We start from the raw sequence: 19,540 nt of genomic DNA, 5'->3' as shown, positions 1-19,540 counted from the left end.
TTATGAATCACTTATTAAATCAATCACCAACTATTTCCATAATCAATTAATCAGTTTGAACATTTTTTTAACAAAATAAGTCAAAATTGTCAAACTCCAGATTCTTAAATTTGAGTATTTTCTGGTTTCTTTACTCCGTTATGACAGAAAATTGAATATATTTGGGTTGTGGGCAAAACAAGACATCAGAGGCACCTTGGTAAACACTGATTGACATTTTTCACATTTTATAGACCAAACAAGTAATCAATTAATTGAGAAAATAATCAACAGATTAATCAACAATAAAAATAATCATTAGTTACAGCTCCAAACTATTTAGAACAAATATTGCCCGTTAACGATCAGTGGTGCATCAACTAGTATACCGATGTAGACAGATATAACTGTGATGGGCCAATACTGGGTCGAAGCAATACATCTGTCAGGCTCTCACTGTGACCCCTTAAAATGAAGACATATTTAATGTCATCAAGAATTTCACAAGAAAAAGTCCAATTTAGATTAAAGTCCTAAAGGAATACAATACTGATATAAACATTTTCTCACTGGTAGCTGAAATGTTAATGCTGGTCAAATTTCTATCACGTTTTGTGTGGTGTGACGATGTGCTGACTCACAGTCTGTGTTTCAATTCAAAGGGATCTGCATCAGTGCAAAGTGGTGAGGACAGTCAAGATGTTTTACAGACTGTGGCGTGCAGATTTAAGAGCAGAGGAGCTTGAGTGCTGAAGTGCCGAGGCGTTTACAAGCCGCTGCCACATCGTGAAGGACAAGTTAATGGGTAGCAAAGAGGAGATGGATCATAATGCACTTTGTGGCCCACGTCCAGCGGAGTCTTGACTTTTTAACAAGAATCTCAACCTTGCCGGCAAGGGATGCCCTCAGAAAGGAAGGACAACAAAGGAGGGAAAGTGAGAGCGAAGAGGGAGGGAGGAAGTAATGAAGAGGCGGAGAGACAGTAAGAAAGATGATACAGAGGTTCTGGGGTTAGCTAATGTTGCCACAGAGTGTTTAGCTCAATCCAAGTCCACGTCAACTCTTGTTTCAAGGGTTGGGTAATGGACATCAAACCTCTGGCACCGGCTCTGGAGCCAAGGAAATTAAAGTTTTCCAACTCCTGACTTGGCAGGAGCTGTGGTAAATGATACCTTTCACCTGAAAAGGGCGGTAGGGAGGGAGGGAGATGTTGCGGTGTGAGTGATGTCACTGGCAGAGCTCTCCCAAGCCATTTCAGATGCAGCTTGGGCCTAGCCTGATATCAGACCTAACTGTCTAATCATTACATATTTCCATCATCAGCCTGAAATTTCCTCCACTCTAACCAATTGCTCCGAGGGAGGGGGGATTCAATTTTTGAGAACTGGTGGACATTGTGAAAAGCTAACGAGTAAGCGGCTCCAGTCCGGCTAAAATCGGCTAAAACAGCCTAAAACTCTCCAAGATATGTTTCGGAGCTATGAAGCTGGAAGCCGTGGGTTGAGAAACAAACGCAACCAAATGATTGAATGCGTTTTCTTTGGGTTGCAGACCATTATGAAGTCAATTCATAGGTGCTAATTAGCTACCTTTGCTGCTGCATAAACAAATTATATAAACAGGAACTTCTTATTTCATTTCTGTGGTGGCAGACACAACACACAGAGTTAAATAGTCCTCAATAGCAGCGTCTAGCTCATCTTTAGTGGTCACCATTGTTGTGATTACTCCCCCTTGACCCCAGTGCACAGCTTGACAAGCTTGATAACGGCATTAATCCCGACTGATGGTGCTGATGGGCTAATCACTCCTACATAGGGGTGTCACAATTCTCCAAATCCACAATTCAATTTGACAATCAATTTCAAGGTCACAAATGTTTGGTTTTCAGCATAATAATATACAATGAGCAGGTTATTATGGTGATGCAGGAGCCTGACGCAAAATTCTTGCTCACTGTACATTACCCTGCTTATTACACGGCTACTTACTAAAAAAAAGCAATCATTCTGACACAATATATTAATTAAAAATGCTCCTGCAGAGTCTATGACCAGAACTGTGTCCATGGCAACAGTCTGCTCTTCATAGTGATGGTCTGCTATACAGAGATAACAGACCTTGCAATATCATAACTGACCAATCAGAATCGAGCATTTAATAAAGCCATGTCATAAGTGTGATATAATGGCTGGTAAGCTACGATGTGTTTGTCTTTGAAGTGCTGTATTTTCTTCTGACTTGTGCCAGACACTAAGTAGGTAAGTGTACAAGTACAAGTAAGTGGGGATGGAAAGCAAAAAATCCATCAATTCAATTACTGATACTGAAAGCTCATTTCGATCAATACTGATTTAATATTGAAATTGTGACACCCCTACCCCACGTGCTCATTGCTTGTTTATTATTTAATTGAGAAACCTCTGTCACATGTCATAATGGCAGACCAGAGAATCAGTCATTCTCTGAAGCGGACAGATTCGAAGGTCTGGACCCAGGCAAGCCTGAGCCGGAAAAACAACACAGGAAACAAAAGACAACGGGTGCTACATGCCAGCATCCATCTATTTTTTCTTATTTTATGTTATATTACTATGAGGCAAGCTAATAAACTACAAATTACTACCTCACATTACCCTAACTGCCCTCTCTTTCTCTGGCAGTATGGCAGGTTGTGGCCCGTGCCAGTGTCTCCTCTCTGCCCGCATCACTACCGTTTAAACTAACACGGACGACCTGCTGCCCAACACGAGTCAGGCAGAGTGATCCCCTGTGCCTGCTTTTATTACCTTGTTGACACCAGCTGCTAGTTTTAAGCACTTTTAAATGCTGAGTCTGAGTGGTGGCTCAAATCACAGAATTAATGCCGTTATTCCTGCCCAGCTTTCTTTTTGGCAGTGCTTTTAAGCCCCAGACTTAACAACAAGCCTGGGTTTTATGCATTCAGACAGCTGGTGGGAATAAGGCAGTTGCCAGTGGTATAAAACACAGTGTGTGTATGCGTGTGTGTGTTTATAAATGTGGTCGGCGTGTGCCTTCGCGTGTGGGAGGGCATCTGAATATTAAAAACTGTCTTTTAAAAGTTGCTTGTCCACAGTCCAAATATTAAAATTGCACATTTGTCATATTGGTCAGTCTTTGTAAACAAGGATTTATCTCTCGTGCTCAGTATTTGGCATTAATAAAGGTGATTAAAATGCGGTGGAAATGTGACATACTGGAAACCAAATGTTGCAGATTCCTCCTTCCTCTTCACCAGTTTGACACTCAACTTCCACTCTCTCCACACTGGCACGCTTCATTACTACTACGCCTGTGTGAAGTCACTCGCCTCTTCTTGCGCACAAACACGCACACGCCACCACACTGATGAAAGTGTGCATTCCCGTGTGTCCCCCCTCTTCCCCTACACACACACTTTTCCTCACACAAACTAAGCAATGCTATCTAGCAGCTGTACCTCTCCTTATGTGCAGAGAGTGTTGATCCCAGTTCTTCTCTCACACACAGTGAACATATGTCAGTCAGAAACAAGGCAGACTCTGTATTCCTTCTTCTGAATAAAAAGTTTGCTTCTCTTTTCATGCAGCACTTCTAAAGTCTCAACAGACTCATGTAGAAAGACCTTAAGTGATACGTGGAGGTGACCTTGTTGTGTTTGCGTGCGTGCACGTGTTCAAATGTGTAAACGTGCATGTGCGTGTGATTACAAAGGGAGGATCTGAGATGCCTTAGGTAAAACAAATACAGACTCTGATAGATGCCAGCAGCACCTGTCTGATTTACATTTCCTAATTGCAAATGAATTACCAAAGAAACATCTCACCAGCACCAACAGGCAACACGACACAGAGACGAGCTCTACCTGAAGGAGAAAGTGTTTTCACAGAAATATTTATAGGAGGCTTAGAAAACTTCTACATAAGCCAACAGTCCCCTGAAGTCTGGCTGAATGTATGTAGGAATGCAAATGTATGTGTACATACATTAGCAACTGTGGAGTTTATGCAAGACAGAAAAACAAGTACAATCTTTGTGTAATCCAAAGTTTTCTCATGATATCCGTGTCCCTTTCCTATAATGTGATTTTCTCCTCTTTGCCATATTTTAAACATTTATATATCTACCCATTGTCTTCTATTTTTAATTAAGATAACAAACCTTGGCCAAACTATGACTACTGACCCTTAAACAAAAATTATGGCTATATGAAACTGTCTAAAATATTAGTATTAACTGTAACAAATGTAACTGTAACAATGCCTCACTGATACATACGCTCTGGCCTTGAAAACATTTGGTAAAAGGTATTTCAAACCCTCACACAGGCTCTAAACTGCGCTATAGAAACTAACTCACTCATAGCATTATTTGGCATTACTTCTGAGGAGCGGTTACTGAAAGTTAAGTGTGATGCTCTGTCCTTTGCCTCTCTTCTGGCACAACAGGCAATCTTACTCAGATGGAAGGGGTCTGTCCTACCCACACACTCTCAATGGACATCATGTCTTGTCTAAAATTAGAGAAAATTCTACACTCAATCAGTGGATCAGAGGAAAGGCTCTACAAGATCTGGGGATCACTTCTTGCGTATTTTGAAAGGCCTGACGTTATAATAAACAAGTAGGCATGTTACTTTATTATCCAAAAAAACTTATGTAGCCAGGCATCCTTTAACTTATTCCTTCACTCTCACGTCTTATATGAATACCACTTCCTTACATGAATGCTTATTTTCTTAAAAAAAAATAAATCCCATTCACATTATTTTATTTATTTATTGTGGTCTATTAATAAACTAATCTTTGGCGTTCTAAGTATGACACAGCAAGTTATTTGTCTATTTATAGGGGACAAAAATTGTAAATGTTAATAAAAGCTGAACAACTACTTTGCCCTTATGATAAAAAAGTAACCCGAAATGCAATGGAAACCCTAAGAATAAAAGAGAGCTAACCAATGGTGGCAATTCACATTGTGTAGCTACTATATGATGACTCACCTTAAATTCTTTATTCATCAGATTTCAACCTTAAACACACCACCTCACCACTTTCAGCCACCACCCAAGGTGAGAAGTGGTCCTGAGGGTCCAAAACAGGTCCGACAGGTTCAGGTTGACAGAGAAACAACCTCAAGGCCCCCTCGCCCTAACTTCAGGACAACAACAGCAAACAACACCTGTCCTGATGATGTCACGCTCTCAAGGGTATCCCATACCCGCCTGAAGACATACTCGCTTCTTCGCTTCATTCTTCTTCACCTCTCTTTGCCCTCGCTGAAACCATACACATCCTGTTCCCATTATTCACCAGTATTCTATCAAATACCTCCAAATTCATTTAACAGCTCATTTACCCTAAAAGTCACACTTTTGTGTTCTATCATCTTTATCTTTGAGCTGTGGAGAGTGCACAGGCTCAGACTGCCCACAAATGACTGAACAACCACAAGATTTTTGTCATTCTATTAAAGATAGAGCAGGAAATGACAAAAATACCGAGATAAAACATGAAGGAGAGGCAAGAGAGGAATGCAGGTCAAAAGGCTCAGGTGACACAGGTGGATGTGGATATTTGCTGTGTACGTACACGCACATAGAGTCACTACACGTGTACTTGTTGTGTGTGTATCCACACCAGAAGAAAACAGAGGGATCAAAGTGGAATATAAACCCATGCTTACTCCTTTTATCTAAACTTTTCTTGTTTCTGCAATCAGAGGTGTGTTGTGGTAGCGAGCCAGTCGTCTTTGATTTGGGAGCATGGCGCTGTCACCGCCGAGCACAATGACACCACACACCAACACGCTCGCACACACACAGACACACACAACCCGAGCAGCGGGAAACAAGAGAGGAGCAGCTGTGAGTTGCACTCATCAGTTCAGATTGAGGGAGACACAGGCAGGCTGGTAAACAGACACAGATGTACGGAGCTGAGCAGAACAGAGAGTGGGAGAAAGAGGAAGGTCACCCTTTCACAATGGGAAGGTAGCGACAAAGTCAACAACACTTGCTGCGTGACTAAAGCTACTGTAAAAAAAAAAAAAAAAAAAGGCTGGTCAAAGTGGCAAATGTCTATTACATTGTCATCGAGTAAGAGCTTGTTCTAGCGCTTTGGTGGAAAAAGTCTTCATGTGAATAGGGAATAGGCTTGGCTACCAAAACTCTGTACTTTTAAGATTACTGACCAAATACATTTGGAATTTCAGAGTAACAATTCAGGTTTAATCGACTGGTGCCAAATTTCAGTGTGGGAGGGTAGGCTTGGGTGCTATCTTTTTTTATACCTTCACACCCTCCTGAAATTTTGCCAGCATATATACAGTATTAGGTGTTATTTGTGTAATAAGGCTCAACTCGATTGTACTCCACTGTACCATACTACTGTGTTAATGTAAGCAGAGCTGATTGTCATGAGGACACTATTCCAACAGCTGAGAAACAACACACATGTACACGAAGGAGCTCAGCTTTGGTCTTGAGAAGTTGCAGCTTTTATTCGCTGATAAACTCAAACCTAATCTGCACATTTACAGTGCTGAAGCTGAACATTTACTGCCAGACCAACAGGTTCCCTGCTCACCTTTCCCTCTGCTCACTGCACATTCACCGTCACTCTCTGACAGCACAGGAAGTAATTAGTCTGTCAGTCACTCTTGCTAAAGTAACACACTCATCGTGCTACGCTACTCTGACCCTCTATGCTCTGACTAGTCAGTAGCCTGCAGTGTTTGCCGGCTTAACTTTATCGTCAGTTCAAGACCCGAAATACTCCCAGGACAGAGGCATTTTCTTCTTTGACTAGTTAGTCCTGTAACTTTATCCCCCAAGTCCTTCCACAGCAAGAACTATTAGGGATGGGCAAATAATAGATTCTTATATGCACTGCAATCCTTTGTTGACAGATCATGAATCAATACAAAAATCAATCAATCAATCGATAATCAGTGTCATATAAACAATGGGAGGAAAACCTATTTTGCCAATAGCCAGTTTAGTTTTATTTAACCCTATTTTCTTAGAGCAACATCAACAAAAATGCTAGCTTGATTATCCATGTTAGCTGACTCCATATTTATTACACAAAAAATGTGTGAGATTTATTAGTATGTCTGGAACCAAAAGCACATGAATTGCTTACTATTTACAGGGAAATAATATAGTATGCAAGCACTGCAGTATTACAACAACAGCATAAGAGGAAGGACATCACATGTGCTTCCTCTAAGACACGCATGACAGCATGCCCTGGTGATAGACTGACAGGCAATGAGGAAGGATTTTATTTTGTGTGACGTGTAAAATGTTCTAAATAACAAAATGTTCTAAATAACTAACAATGTCAAAATTGAGACATTCGGCCTGTAAGTATATTTTTGTAAAGTACCACAAAAAGTTCTGTTGGGTCCAGTACCAAATTCCAGGCACAGGTACCGGTTCAAATGGGAATGGTATCCTAATCCTATTGGTTCATAACTAAAGCTCTTTATTTTCTACACCAATACTTTTTATTCTGACTTGCACAATATTTCTGCAACAATGACCACAGCTTGAATCCCTGGGATACTTCAACATGTCAAGTTGTCATCATCCCAGACCTAAACTGGCCCCTAATGAGCAATAACCAAATAGTCTTCATTCATGAAGAGAGAACATGCCAAGACCTTCTCATGTGACACACACACATTCACAGCTTTGTCAGCAACTGTTGCCTCCCCTGAGGGTGACACCCCACCTGGGAGCTCAATCCTGTCAATGCTCGCTATCTCAGTTTCCCTTTCAGTCTACTATGTTCTCTCTTGTTACACTCATTCCCATAGTTTTGTCCCCTGCCCCCTCTTTACCCCAGTCACAGCTTTAGATACTTAAGAAGGGAGCAGTGCTGTGGCGTAATGAGGGATCATTCTTAAGAGTTCAACCCCACTTTAAAAAAAAAAAAAACAGAGAATGAGAAAATGTCATTATAGGGATTAGGAGAGGAGGGAAACTAAATGACACCTACCTGTCATCACCAATATTTCAGCAGAGAAAGGATGATTTAAGTCTTTTGTTAGCACCTATAATCATAGAGTTCATGTCAGAGACATTATGAATTTTACTAAATGTGGATTTATTTTAGCAGGTTTCAATAAAACTTTCATGTACCTTTACTGCAGGACACTGTGTGGGTTGGTGGTGGCTGAGCAGCTAGTTAGTCCAGGTTTGACAGGATCTTCTGTATCAGAATAAAGCACAGTAGGTTAGTGGATTATTATGCATTTCTTTGACTTTCCTTCTCACTCCCTGCAGTCTTACTTTAGACTTTACACAAAGCACACTGTCATGTTTTCATAGAAAGCAAGATGCTCTGGAGTGAACTCCATGAACTGCCAGACACCTTTCCCCTTTGTGTTTTCTCTAACTCACTCTCTTCCACTAAACTATGTGGTGTCTTATTATGCAACCTGTTACTAAACCAAAATCTGGAGAAGAGCTGCAACAATTAATCAAGAAATCAATTAGTTGGCAACAATGAAATTACTATTTTGATAATTTATCATTTTTGTTTTGTTTTGTTTGTTTGTTTTTTTGTGGAAAAAATACAAATTCTCAATTTCACATTCTCAGATGTGAGTATTTTCTTGTTTCATTCATCTGATTTTGGAGCCACTGTCCTATTTTTTTTATTTATTTTTTATTGTAAGCTGAGTAAGTGCAGTGGCTATCTTAAGTCTGCATTATTTTTATCATCTTACTTATATAAATAACCACATTCTAGGGACAATGAATGAATTAAACGATTATTAACTTAATCGCCAACTACTTAAATAATCGATGAATGAAACAGGATTGGAAAAAATATAAACATTTTTCCCCACTTTCTGCCGTTTTATAGAGCAAACAATGTTAGTTGCAGCCCTAGTAATATCTTTAACTAGTTGTTTCTTATGGCCCAAACAACTAATCAATTAATTGAGAAAATGATTGACAGATTAATCAATGAAAAGTCACGTAGTTATAAGCCTAATCTGCAGTAGTTTCCAAGACTTTTATTCATTGACACCTTTTTCCCCAAAAACAGCTAGACCTTCGTAAATATCCAAATGACCCACCTTTATGTTTACCTTAAACACATCAGCACTTGCTTTTTTTTTGTTTGCACTTTTTCCAGTTCTTAAAGAAACAAGTTAGTCGTTAACACATGCCAACACAGTTACAAATAGTTACAAACTGTTGCAAATACTTGGAGTGAAGCTTTAATGATCATAGCTGCAGGCTCCAGTAATGTCTAACAAGTCTGAGGTAAACATTTACCTGCAGAACTGATCAGGCATTAATGACTGATCACCACCTGGAGCTAAACCATTCTCCGGTTCCTGACTTAACATGCTAATAAGTTGTCCAGGTGTGTGTGCATGTGAGCGCACACATGAGCTGGGATGTTTGTAGCCCGCAGGAGGTAGAAGTGAAAGACCACCAACTGAACAACGAACCAGGTGGTGAAATCAAAGAGAAGACAAGTCGGTCCAGCAACTGTTATCCTAAAACAGCCCAACTAAAACTTCAGGGGGTTGGATCTGTAGTCTCTGCAGCTGCTACTACAAACATCTGAGGTTCTGAGAGACAAACATGTTGCAGCTAAGCAGGAACAATATTTCTGCAATGTTTTTCTTTATATGGAATCTATTCCATATAAAGAATACATGTGTCCACACTAAGTAAGTGGTTTAAGCTGCATTTGTACTTACTCTTCCCACTCAAAAGATGTGAAAATGTATAGTGAAATGTTTTTCAAACATCTACTTGAGTGGTTTATTAATGTGCTTTTGTACAGAAATTGGAAAAGAGAATAGATTGGAAAGATGACTTCTGTAATTGGAAGTTAGCTCATGCACATAATACCGTTTTGTGGCCGTTGTGTAAGATGCTAAGAGTACCTGAATATTGCACATGCAACCAGTCTTTTTTTGGAAAGAGAGGAAAGAGAAATTGCATTAGCTGCACCTAAAAAAATAAAGAGCAAGAAATGGAGCTCAACTATGGTGTTTAATTAGTCTCAAAACCCATAAAAGCCAGTTGTGTGCACGTGATGCAAGCACAGAGGAGCATCCACGAGCAGACAATCATCCTCGCAAGTGAGAATTTTTGCTCCCCATGCACAAATGTGGTCCCGTGAGCACAGGGTTGTGATGAGTGAGAGCTCAACCCTTCCTACACGCTTGCAAGTGCTTGTTAATCAAAGTACCGTATCATGGCAACTAAAGTATGATTCAAGGGGCACTCCACCCATTTTACATATGAAGTTCCTCGTTATGGTTAGTACTACTCAGCCTGTGAAAGCATCTTTTCAAAAGTTTTCCAAAGTCTGAAAGAATAACAATGATGATGTCAAGTGGCTGTTGAGTGGAGCATTATGGGACCTTTTGGATTTTGACTCATACAATGGACTAAAAGTCAGGATATCTCAACAAAACGAAACAATACCACACTTGCGGTCATTAGTCACTCATATATTTTATTATTGTTGAGCAGTTGCAAACATGTAAGGACTAAGGAGGGTCATGCTCGTGCTCATGGGACCGCATTTGTGCACGCAGAGCAGAAATATTTTGCTGCAGGTATGCTTTTCTGTTTTACTGCTTTGTGCCTTTGTATCACATGTACTCACCTGTTTTTATGTCTGCAGGTTTTGCAACCAATTAAACACCACAGAGTTTAATTAGATGCCACATTTTATTAATATTTTGTCTTTTTTTGGTGCAGCCAACATAACGTCTCCTTCCTCTTTTAAAAAATTTGGATGTTGGCTTTCATGGCAACAGAAGAAGCTTCAAAGCATTCAGGTCAGCCTTAATTTTAAAAAATTAAATCTTCTTGAAAAACAGTGCATCTTCATTGGCGTTCTGTGCTGCACTAGTGGTTGTAAATAAAAAGTGCCTTTCGCTCCCTATCACATAAGATTAATGCCTCACTGTCTAATGTCCCACTGCAGGAACAGGAACAGGAAATACTTTAAGGTTATGAAAATATGTAGATAAAAGAAGACCTAGCATTACTTGTCTGTCATAAATTTGATAGTCGGTACCCATCCCCCAGCCCAATCACCACAACCTTACTTTTTGATTTGCTAAAGGCGCACTGCTTCCTGCATCAGCTCTGCAGAACGATCTATTACGAGTGTAATTCCTAGGGACACTTGACTGAGATCACTATAACACAATTTTCTGCCTGTGAGAAACACTGTTTTTATTTTCTGTGTTGTCAAGTGTGAACAAGTTAGGTAAGTCAGCTGAGAGATGCAACTTTTCCTTCTTTTGCTCCTACCATCACCTTGAAAGCGAAACAAGCGTTGAGACTCTGGTGGACCCACGACATATTCTCATTTAGCAGCTCCGCTGTTGTGGGATGTCATGGCTATTAATTCTATCTGAGGTTCATTAATCCACATTTTCCCATCCAGCCCCCCTGTCCTTAATCATCATTTCAGCCTTTGCCAGCATGGCCTCTGGTGGCCAAATACAACTAGGGTCACAATGTGTTCCCTCAGCACTCTGGGAGTATATGCACACATGCACATACATACAAAACACAGATAATAAAACAGGTCATCCATCTCAATCACACAGGATTGGACCCATGTCATTACAGTGCTCTCACTGGGGTGAAGCGTATAAAGTTTACACACAAATGTACACTCACAGATAACTGCCTCAGAGCATTGAGAACTATTACAGACAGAAAGTTGCCAGGTTGTGACATCCACTAGACCGCATTCATCTTGTATAGCACTCCTGAGTGATATCTGATTTGTGAAGAAGCTGAAGGTCAATCAGCAGCAAGGGGAGAGGGAGGTAAAACTAGAATCAGAAGGGAGGCTTTAGAAACGCTAGCTGTCGTTAAAAAAAAAAAAAAAAGAAAGAAACCCACACTAGGCAATTGAGTGGTGCTGAAAGAACTGACGACTATCAAGACGGTCTTAGCGCAGCTCAGTCCAGGTGGGCGATTGGTTAGAAACTGCTTATTGTTCCAGCAGATCTGAGCTGTTTGCCGTTATCTGAATACCAAATGGTTCCAATTTGCTGCGTGAGGGGGGGAGAAATACCACGGAGGGGGCCAACACACACAATGGAAACTGGAGAGGGTAATCTGATGGAAATCTCTGAATGTTCCTCTCCCTGCTCGCTAAAGGTTAGCCTGCTTAACTGCCTGTCTGCCGGGCGGTTGCTTGTTATTCATTCAGAGAGACAGACAGACAGAAACACGAGAGAATGGGTGTATGCATAAGAGGAAAATCAAGATGGTGGGTGGTAGTTCTGTCAGTTTCAGATGGAAAACATAATATCAATTGTTTTGCCTTCTCTATAAGATATGATCAGGGCTGCAACTAGAGCTGCAACGATTTGTCCAATAATCGATTAGTCAATCAAAAGAAAATGAATTGCCAACTATTTTGATAATCGGTTGATTAGTTAAGTTATTGAGCACATATGTAAAACATTTGCTGGTTCCAGCTTATTAAATGTCTTATTTTTATTTCGCAATTTTGTGAGATTTTGTAGACCAGGCATGGAACTAGGTCTGGACAATACGGCTGATATCACAATAGTGAAGTTTCACATCAGTTGATATTGATAATTATTGATCGTGCAGGTTGTGACATGTTGTGTGCTACAAGGGGTGGAAGCAGCTGAGGTGATAAAATGAGTAAATATCACAATATTTTTGACCAAAGATCTCTACGGCAACAATACTGAATTGATGACTATTGGTGTTTTCACAAAATGTTAACACAAAGATATTTTTGACACATATTCACCAGTAAAGTGGATATAATGATCGGTGGGGTAAAGACAAATAACAGAACAGCTAGAACAGTCCAGTAAGTTCAGAAAATGACATCACTTTACTGTAATGTAGCCTTTAAAACCAGGTAAGGACAACACATATGCCATAACTCAATATAATCATATCCAAAATCTACTACAATATCTAGTCTCATATCATGATAAAATATAATGTTGATATATTGCCCAGCCCTCCCTGGAAATTCATTATTTTAGGGCCAAGCCACTTTGCCTTTAGTGTTTTCAGTTTTTTGAGAGCACAAAGGCCAAATGCCAGAGCAGCGAAGCCATCAAATAAAACAATGATTTTAAGTCTGCAGAAATAATGTCATGAATTTAACGTAAGTGTTAAGTTTGAGTTTATTTTTATAATTTTTTTGCTTAAGCATAGGGACAGTGGAAATCAATCAGAGGTTAGTCTATGTAATGACGTAACAGTAAATAGCATGAAATATGTAATTAGTTAGTATCTTAAAATAATGAGAAACTCTCAAGATAGTCATTTAATAATCATATGAAAGTTTGTCATTATTTTGGGATTAAAAAGTCATTGTTTTGAAATACTACCTCTAAGTTCATGCCCCCCAGCCCACAATTATTATCAATCATTAACGACATCAAGGGAAGCAACTAATTAAAAAAAAAATCAAGTTGAATTTTAGTGAAATAAAGGTCAGTATAATAGCATCAGTAAACTCTTGTTTGTTTATTTTCCTATATAAATCATATTTATTGAACTTAGTATGAACTCACATGTTTCTCCCCTCATCATTGCCCCCCCCCCCACCACCACCACCACCACTAAAAAATAACAATTCAGTAGGCAACAACTAATCAATTAATTAACAAATCACTGTAGCTCTGGATGTGATATTTCATGGTTTCCCTCAGCTGTTGTTTGACTTTTGACTCTAGATTATAAACTGACCTTTGACCTCTGGACACATCAGCAGCATTGTCAGCTACAACTCAGCCTACTTCTCCAATCAGATTCTTTTCTCTATCTCTCACACACACCAGCACAAGCAAATCATCCCTACATACTGCTCCCACTCATATAAAAGCCATTTCATCTCTCTAATGCAGATAGCACGTACAGAGAGAGAGAGGGCAGTGGATGAGGGGGGAGGATTGTCTGCCTGCATCACAGGACTGTAAGCACATAGAATAACTGTCGCAGAGCACAGCCAAAAGCCCTTAGCATTGTGACAGAGCAGATGTTAAGAGTAATGACAGTGGAGATTACCCAATAATTGTAGCAGAGTAAATCATTTTGGGGGGGAGAAGGGGAAGAGAGGGGGAGGAATGGAACAAAGGAGGATGAACCACGGCTGAAGCAAAGAACACCTTATTGTCGGTATGTAAATGTACAATTTATACGCCATGCTGTTTCATTTTACTAAATGTTTACAGCTCATCTGTAGTTGCATAAAAAGAGGGCGGAAGCTTCCAGAAATGAGTCCCTGCCACGTTTTGTGGTGATGGTGGTGGTTTGGAGGGGGGGGGATAATGGCGATTATGACAATGTGGCTGCTAGTGTTATTGTCTGTGTTTGGGAGCTAATCGCTGTGATGCAAGCTGCTGCCTGAGGCCAGGGATAGAGGATAGAGGGGCCTCTCCATCTAAGAGTGTGATGACACATTTCTCCCTAACATCCCTTAACAACATCGTCCTCCCCCGACCTCCAGCATCATGGCCTCACCACCAGCATCCTGCCTCCCAAAGCCTGCGTGGGTCAACAGATCAGGGGCCCTGACACCTGCTACAGCGAGGAGGGCCTGTGTGTGTGTGCGTACTCATGAGTGTAAGTGTGTGTCCCTCTCACTCTGTTGTCGCCTTGATTGTGTAATAAACTTTATTCAGTTAACCGTGAATTATTGTTAATTGAACTAAAAAGTAATTTTCTTAATTGAAACAGAGGGGGGAGGGTCAGACCAGATTAACGACGTAAAGTAGTGTTCCTCTCACTCTCACCCTCTCGACATCTTGAGACTTTTATCTTGTCTAATTCTTTTTCCCATTACAGTTTTCCTACCATAATTTTTCCAATCCTGCAACTGCAGTAAAAAGCCTGTAATTTACTTAAACTCACACCCATCTGAAAATCGAGCCGGGGTTATGCAGAAACATTTCTGAAGAACAGTGCTGCTGCTCTAAAATGCTTGTTTGCCAAAAGCTTATAGCCCTTTTCACACGTACAGTATATTAATTGGCATTAACAAAATAAATTGTTTTCGTCATTAACACAAGCAACACATGAGTGTTTTTTTTTAACAAATTGTGACCTTTCAAACACATCCACTAACACCACTAAAGCCCTCTGTTGCCAGAATTTGGAAGTGTTATACATCAGAGCATCCTATTGTTGCGCAAGTCCACTGCTTTAATGTAACACCTTTGTTTACACAATATGCAATTATGGACCTTTAGCGTTAATGTTACTGTGCCAAGTTTGTCTGGTTTACCATCACTAGAATCAACTTTCTATTCATATGTGCCCTGTTATATGCTATTAAATTAATGGTAAATGCTGCAAGGCTGTTAAAGGGATAGTCTGAATTTCCACTTCTCCAATCTACGCAGTTGACACCTTAAACCTAAAAACAAATCAATAATCAATTAAGTGTACACTATATTTGGAATATTTTTTGCCAACTTTACCTTGCTGCCAGACAGCCTTTTCCAACAGTAAATATAGTCTGAATTCACAAAAGTCACACAATAACACAAACAAACCAAAAGATCGAAACAGCGGTAGACAACCAACTCCTGAGTTCTGGGAGGTAAAATTATTTTCATAAAGGAGTCTGACTGATGGAGAGGGAGCAGTATCTGGCTAATGTAATGATGGTTTCCCATCAGAAAAGGGCAGCAAAGTAAAGCAGTGAAAATATCCTAAATATAGCATACACTTAAACTGATAATGATTTTTATACTGAAGAGGCTAAAAGGTGTTTTGTTGTTTGTTGACCTTGTACATACCAGTATATTGCTTATCTTTCATGCTGGTACTCTTCTCTGGTTACCCAAACTGGGAGAATGTCGACAGTCATCTACTTTTGGTAATACACTGACTATTGTACTTCATACAACCCCACATCAAATAATCCAAACTATCACTTTCAAGCAGCTGTTCATCATATACATAAAAGCAAAAATACACGCACCATCATACAACCATGATCATCCATGCTAACACTGTTGGGTACAAGTAAAGCTGCAGGAGGAAGAGCATCTTCTTTCTCATATCCCTCTTTAAATTCTTTGTACGAAGTGTCAGAGTAATGCCCACTGCAGACAGTGCACTTGCTTGCATTGCGTCCATCTTTTACACTAAATTGACATTGCAGTACATCTTGTTTTTTTTCCACTAACATAAACCAAAAAAATTGCATAAATTGTTCTGCGAGTCACACAAGCAACACCTTGACATTATTTAATAAAATGTGACAGAATTTCACATGCAACCTCTGATACTACTAGAAATTATAAGCATTACATGTGAGAGCTGTCTCTGCTGTTAAAAATTCATAACAAATATTTTTACAGAATTGAAAGTCATCCTCTACCAGTCTCTCTCCACAAAACCTCATCCATAAAACTCTACAAATTCTATGTGGGAGAGTGAACTACGCCGCAAAAGAAGGGGAGCAATGTTTTGGAATTCAACCCACATACCAGTGCTACTGCAGAGCTTCAGGAAACAGTCACATTCCTGTAAACACATGTGGAATTACCAGGGCAAGAGCTCCTGGTCACCAGCCTAGCCAAATATTATCTCATACAGAACAATATCACCCCCCCTACACGGCAGCTATTGGCTGAGAGGGAGGAAGTGATGTATATTGACTTTTCATTTGTGTCTTGCTGACTCTGCTGACAAAAGGACCAAACCACTTCCAGCTGCTAAACCTAGAGAAAACAACCACACTCTGCTGAACATGATTCAGCTGCATTTTGCCTCTGAAATTATTATATATTCATCAAGCACTTCTGTTGCACGAATTGTGAGTCATCCAGTGGTTAAAGTAGCTACATGACACACTCACGCCATTATCACAGTAATATTCCTCTAAAATGATTAGTACATTACGTGTAATATAACCAAATGAGGCCCACAAATGACATAGCTGCTCACGTTAATGAGATCCATGTACACAATAAAATAAACATTATCTGTCTATTCCTCGCATTAACACATGACCTTTGCAACATGAACATTCTTGTCTAACAATACCCACTGTCCTCCACTATTTGTCTATGTATAGTGTGTGTCTGAGCCATCTAGCACCTTGTCAGTCATAAAAGCAGTGGGAGAGGGGGGAAGGGAGAGGAGGAGGAGGAGGAGGAGACACAGGAGGAGGGGATAAGAAGACTGCCATTACCAGTGTTCTGGACCCGTGTCTTCCCAGGGTGAATAATTACGTCTGACATGTCGTGAATAGGGAGGGACATTATCGCAGTGATCCTCTGTACCCCCTCTGTGTGTACCCTCGCGCACACACACACACACACACACATTAGGGCCCCTCTGAATGATTTAGGGGGTCTGTTAATAATGCAGGGGCTCCTAGAGCTAATTAGGTAAGTAGCAGAGGGCGCCGGCTGTGACGCCTCAGCTCACTGATACGAGCTGTAAAGGAATGAAGCATCGACTGCACACACACATACTTGCACACAGAGTTTGGGTTTATGTTTCACCACACACCCCCCACCCTCCTCCCTCTAACCTCAATAATAGCCCTGATTAGTTTCAAAAGGGATAGATAAAATTTGCACTTAAGATCAAGTTTCATTATTGATCACAGCGCAAAAAATGAAGGCCTGCAGCAGCTCTCACTGGTATACACTATCAATTATTAAGTGGGATCAGGGAAGGTAATAGGTAACAGGTCTATATGCTGTGGCCCTTGGTTGTTTTGAAAAGCGGATTCAGAGAGGGTGAAAGGTCACTTTGCAGAGAGCAATTTTTGGTGTATCTCCTGTCAGAGAGGCTGTCTGACAGCAGGGTGAAGTGGTGAAAATACTGTATATTCTAAACATAGTGTACACTTAAACTGAGATTGTTTTCGTTGTTGAATAATCTGTTGATCATCTTCTCGATAAATAGATTTGTTGTTTTGTCCATGAAATGGACCCAAACCCCAGAGTGATGTCCTCAAAAGTCATGTTTTGCCCACAACCCAAAGATATTCAGTTTACTGTCATGAGTGAATATAGAAACCAGGAAATATTGACATTTAAGAAGCTGAAGTCATAGAATTTTACCTTTTTTCTTTAAAAATTTACCCAAATCGATTGATCAAACTAGCTGGCAATCAATTTAATAATTGATTAATCGTTGCAGCTGTAGAATATTTTCTGGTTTCTTGACTCCTCCATGACAGTAAATGAATATATTTGAATAAAACATCTGAGGACACCTCCTTGGAATAACCATTATCTGACATTCTTTGGACCAAACAACTGATCAATTAATTGAGAAAATAATTAACAGACTAATCAGCAAGGAAAATAAATAATTATTTTAGAAATAATATTTTTGACCAAATACCTAACTATCGGTATTGAAACAATATTGCAATATTTAACACAATAAAATGTTTTACAGTAATCATCAGTAAGGTGGATATACCAGCTGGTAAGCTATGCTGTGTTGTCTCCAAAGTATGTCTCGTCTTTTTTTTTTTTTTCCAGACCAGCACAGGATGCTGCAAGAAGGCGAAGGTGGTGAGAAAAACAAATACTGAGAGAATCGCCAATTCTGCTTTTTCATTTGATTCTTGAAACGGAAAGCTTATTTCAATTTCAATTATTTCAATACCTAGTCTCGTATTACATTATCAATATAATATTGATATATTTGCCAGCCCTAATGCAGGACTAAAGAAAGCATAAAATATTCACATTTCAGAAGCGGGAATTAGAGTATTTTGACCGCTAATCAAAAAATGAGTGCAGGTCTAATCAATAAGTGCCCACCACCCATCCCCTAACCTCAATAATAGCCCTGCTTATTTTCAAAAGGGGAAAGATAAAATTTGCACTCACAATTATGTACATTATTGATCACGCCACAAAAATTAAGGTTTCACTACTCTCCCACTGGCATACATTATCAATTATTAAGTGGAATCAGGGAAAGCAATAGGTAACAGGTCTGTATGCTGTGGCCCTTAGATATTGTGACAAGCAGCATCAGAGAGGTTGAAAGGTAACAGGGATCAGTGTGCTCCAAGAAAATCAATAGAAAGTGATTATCTTGAGAGGGAACAAGTGGAGAGCCAAGGTGGGCCTTGTCACGTGTACAATCTCTCCCTCCCTTTCTCTGGCGCCATAGCTGTCAGCCCTGTAAGTGCAGTGTCAGGGTGATTAGAGAGCAGCGCAGACCCAGACAGAGCACAGCCAACCTCCAGACAAGCCCTCCAGAGACGAAGCGCCACAACAAGCCTCAGCCCAGGGTCAAGCCTACTTTGTCAGCCTCCCTGCTCGCAAGATGGGCCCCTTCAGTGCACAATCAGGAACCATCTTGTGTGAGAGATTGCAAGGTCAATGATATATAGCTGCTTTATGGTACCTTCAGGCTAAAAGCGATTATATTTAAAGGGTTGATTCACCCAAATTGAAAAAACACATATTTTCTCACTTATCCCCAGTGGTATGTAGCCATCCAGATGATTTATGTGCTGAGGCTCTGAGATAACAGTGAGATTTGTGCCTACATCCCAGTACA

The 19,540-nt window shown here is 40.1% G+C and overlaps 1 long non-coding RNA gene across 1 annotated transcript in view; it reads right to left on the bottom strand.

Annotated features, from left to right (window-relative positions):
- Positions 1 to 19,540, bottom strand: part of LOC146310790 (uncharacterized) — a 114,455-nt gene that overhangs the window by 93,303 nt on the left and 1,612 nt on the right. The window contains exons 2-3 of the long non-coding RNA XR_014772314.1: positions 8,129 to 8,198; positions 7,986 to 8,040 (exon numbers count right to left, since the gene is read on the bottom strand). This is a non-coding gene — a long non-coding RNA (uncharacterized LOC146310790). The remainder of the gene's footprint in view (positions 1 to 7,985; positions 8,041 to 8,128; positions 8,199 to 19,540) is intronic.

Source organism: Lutjanus erythropterus, chromosome 18 (assembly GCF_056507025.1).
Source record: "Lutjanus erythropterus isolate fLutEry1 chromosome 18, fLutEry1.hap2, whole genome shotgun sequence".
NCBI lineage: Eukaryota > Metazoa > Chordata > Actinopteri > Lutjaniformes > Lutjanidae > Lutjanus > Lutjanus erythropterus.
This window is presented reverse-complemented; position numbering and strand designations above follow the sequence as displayed.